Raw genomic sequence first — 4,760 nt, 5'->3', positions numbered from 1 at the left:
TTTCTCTCTTTCTTGCTCTTTTACTCCATCTGCCATAGCTCTTGTTGTCACTTGTATATTTCCACTCAAGCTCTACCTTTCATTGACTAGTTATTTGTCTAGATAACCATTCAAGCTTTATGATGGAAGTGCGTGGGTGGATAGGGACATCTTGTATCACTTTGTTTGAAAGTGTAAGAAAGTTTTTGTTTTTCTCTTATTTGCTATGTATGCTTTATTTTGGGTCTATTTCTTGCTTAGATTATGTATGCTACATCATGTAATTTTTACAACTAGGCCTTCATGTATGGTTTTTTGCACATTAGGGCATAATCTAATGTTTAAGAGTCATCCCAATTAATTCACATGCTTGGTCCAAGCCTCATTATTCATTGGACCAGGAATAGGAACTCAACAAGTGAATGACCATAAGTGTGGATTGAAGATGTTGGAGTCACTCACAATCCCTAGCTTTGAAATCTCCATTTGTAACCCTTCATTATTATTTAATATACATCTATCTATTTCAATTTGTAATAATGTTATTCTATAATTACATGTGATGCCTAATATATCAATTAATTGCATCCAATCCAGCCCACCTTATATAATTTAACAAAACCTTTTTGTAATTGAATGGATCCTTAGATGGCTTCTTATTCTTATGAAACTAATATTTATGATAATGGTAAGGCATGAAAAGATAATATTTTACTTGATCTTGTGGCACAATTATTTCTAAACATGAACTTCTAGACAACTTCTCTATTCGAGATTTATTTTGGACTTCTAATAAGTGATGAAAATTCTCGCTTTATAGTTAGTTGTATTAAATAAGAGAATGACTAAAGTCAAGGATAAGTGATTTATCAAACTTAACCTTCCCTATCAACTCACGCAAGAGTTACTTATATGAATTTACAAAGGATGGAATTTTTCAAGGGTACATAAGCGAATGTCATATCTTGCTAGGTGTAAGAGAAGAGTGTCAAGTATTGATGCTTGTTAGAGAAAATCCACACAAGAAACTTTGAAGCAAAATTTAGACTTGTAACATCCTACATTCAAGCTTATGGTTATGGTAGCAAATCTATTTTCTTAGAGACAATTGAGTACACAATATTGCTTCAAGGTACCCTACAAGGCCAATGATTAGTTCCATTGGTCTCAAGCAACCCATTGAAGTTATGGGGGCTATAATTTGAAATAGATTAGTCTTGTATTGAAACACAATCCTCGAAGGGCAGCAATTGACTATTTCACCAAGTGGGCTAAGATAAAGGAGTGAAGAAGGTAGATACAAACATTATCGTCTCTTAGATTTGGCTAATGACATGATCTAGTTCTTGGTAGAGCTAAGCTTATCACTCATAAAAAGAAGAATAGCCTACTACCTCTAAGGAAACCATGAGAAAATAATGGGATATGTTGAGATGGAAACCAATACTAATTCATATTTCAATCAATATAATAAACATAATCAGACCTAGAATGAAGAAATAACAAAAGCTTGATTGATGTATGAATGATTGCCAAGTACAATGATAGTAATGCTAATCAATTTATGATTAGGATGAGAGAGAATCACTCAATCCACTCACACTAGGATGAGCTGAAGCTCTAAGCTTTGCTTATTGCACTAGCATTCATAGATAGAGAGCTAAAGTATTCTTTGTGGGAGGTCATGTGGAAGCTTTCCCCACAATCAATCCACCGAGGTTCTTGAAGAATGTGTTGCTTGTCAACCTATACATTGCTAGCAAAACCATATTTAAATATAGACAACAAATTTCCCTCAATAAAATGAGAGGTTTCAACTTCCACCATGATTTTATGTTTTTTCATCTTCTCTTTCAACCAACAATCTCTTTCATAATGTTCCCTTTTATGACAATAGTTATTTTTTACTTTGATCTAGAATAGCCTCTTCCTCTTCCATGAGTATGTCCATGATTTTGACTATTGTTGATGTTGCAATTGTTGTAGCCACCTCTACTCTCTACCTCTATTTATATTCTATTCCTTTGTCTACTCTTAATGGCTTTTGTTCTTTGATCCTCATCAAGGAGAATATGTTGAACCTCATCCAAAGAAAGCTTTTATTTTTGGGTAATCAACCCTTGCGCAAGGTTGCCATATTCTTCACCTAGTCCATTTGTGATCATTGTGGTGATCTCCTCATCTAACATCTTGTCTCCAACAACCCCACTAGCTTTATCATGGAGCTTTTTGACCTTCAAAACATATGAGGTAGCACTTTCTCCTTTGCTACGATGGCTACTTGTGACTTAATTTCTAATTGTTAATTGCTTTGGGGTGCTTTGAGCTTTAATGAGCTGGCCAAGCCTTATCAAATGAATACCAAGCATAGCTTTTCTATCCCATTTTTCTTTGCGCCTCATCATCAACTTTATGGCCTTTGTGTTTATCTTCCACCATGTTCTGGCAATCGTGAAGGGGGAGGATTGTGTCCATATGGTGCTTCCAAACTGCATAGTTGCTCTCATTGAGCTTTGCTAAAGATTCAAGGTTTATATTGGTCAAGGAAGCCAGCCTCTTTCTATCAAGATAGACAAAAGATCAATCAAGAAGAAAACTCTTACACAATTCACTAGGCTTGTAAGTAGAATCACTCATACAGAGTTTCAAAAAGAGAGCAAGTTGAGTCTAATATCATGTGAAAAGTGAACATGATGTGTTGAGATGAAAACATTAACCAATACTCATGCATTAACAATTTTTGGGCCAGTGAAATTCTAGATTTAAATGATTGGTCAAAAGTTTGAACACAATCTCAAATAATTGGAAGAAAATTTCCCATTTTCTAAATTTTGTCAAACTTAAGTTAAAGATAACTCACAAATAGTCCTGATGTTCTAAACTCACTATGGCCCTAATACCTCTTTGCATAATGAACGAATCCATAGTATGTATTGTTATAACAAAAAACTCAACTTTATATATGTGAAGTACCAAATTTCTACTTGCACATCAATTAGATATGTTGACTTTTGGAAAATCTACTCCTTTTAGTTCTTGTAAAACGTGCTTGTAGAAGTCTACAATAAGGAAGCCACTTATAAGGATCATACTCTCAAAATGAGCTTAGATTTCTTCTATTTGACATTTCCATCATATAACTAGTTCATTGGTCTTCTCGTAGGTGATAAAAAGTTGTAGCTTTGCCCATGTAGTGAGATATAGTAAAAAATCTCCTAGCTTTGAGAGTGTTAAACTAATTAATAAAGAGCACCAAAACTTTGCATAGAGATCAAAATCTTGAAATTTCTTGTCCGACCTTATTCACACATTATGAGTCTTATTATACACATGAATAGATAAAGTGTTATATATATAATTGTGAGGTGCATAGGTACATACTTGATTATGACAAAAATGTGAGTTCATGAGTAGGTACAAAATATTACGTCATCATGTGTGTATATGAGCAATATTTGTACATGTATTTAGGTAGATTGGTACTTAGAGGATTGCATAGGTGGTGTATGTCTTAGAGACTTGTGCCAACAGAGTTTGTGGTTCGTAACTTGAGAATTGTTTACAACACAAGCTAGATCTTGAAAAGTCGGTGCAACATAGGCTGGAACAGCTCCTAAAGCTGAAAGAGGACATGGTGTTACCTACCTATGTTTCAGGAATTACATAGTCCAAAAAGCAAGCATGGGTGAACATGCATGCAAAGAAGATTTTTCAAAAGGGGGATTGGGTTGTGGTGTACAATTCCCAACTTGAAAATTTTCCCCAAAAACAAAGGCAAGAAAATGTGTCCCATATTGTGTCACTTATCCATCCAAGCCTAGTCTCCGTGTTCCAATTTCCTCACTAATGAACTTTTTGAAAAACAGATAACCTCATTAGTGTCGTATAAAGTTATCTGTTCTTGTGAAGTAGTGGAACTAAACTCTCCAATTCAACGTCACCAATATTAGCAAACCTCAATACATAAATGAGAAATAGCTTACTACTATATGCCTCTTGGTCTATTTTGGCTTAGTCTAATCCATACATTTCATGAATCTACATCCCTACCTACAATCACATGTGTGTTCTTTATACAATATTATATCACACCTTGATCCCTTGGTGGCATATATGGTGATTCACCCTATGAGGCACATCTCAAATGCATGGGCAAGAAAAAGTGTACAACAATATATACATCTCTTGGCCTATTTGTGCTCACTTTAATCAATATATACATCCCTTGGCCTATTTGTGCTCACTTTAATCAATATGTATCATGCATCTACATCTATGTGTACCAGTTGGACCATATCATGTAATTCCTCTTTGTACAAAATCACAACCCCCCAATCCCCTGGTTCCACCAATTGTACATGGCCAAGGGTGCACACTCATTCCCATCTATATCTGGAGACTTCTCACAATGGGCTTTCTGTGCACTATCTCAACATACATTGCAATATCCTTGCCTCTAAATATGACCTCAAAGAACTTGCATTTGATTGACAAGAGAAAAAGAGAGTGCACGCACGTGCACCAGCTAAACACTCATAGAGTACCAAGGTATAATGAGGTAGCTCAAAAAAACTAAGAGAGGACCCACACAGTTATCCTACTTAATGTAAGATAGATCCTGTTGCAAGTATAGGAGGCATTGGCATATGATCTATAGGGAGCAATGTGCAGCAAGTGGAGCATTAACACTTTGATAACTTGAGATGCACCCCATATGATCTATGGGGAGCAAGTGGAGCGTAAACACTTTGACAACTTGAGATGAACCGCACCCAAAAAAA

This window comes from Lygodium microphyllum, chromosome 8 (genome assembly GCF_053477565.2).
Source record: "Lygodium microphyllum isolate KBCC chromosome 8, Lygodium_microphyllum_v1.1.10, whole genome shotgun sequence".
Classification (NCBI taxonomy): Eukaryota; Viridiplantae; Streptophyta; class Polypodiopsida; order Schizaeales; family Lygodiaceae; genus Lygodium; species Lygodium microphyllum.
Note: the sequence above shows the minus strand (reverse complement) of the source record.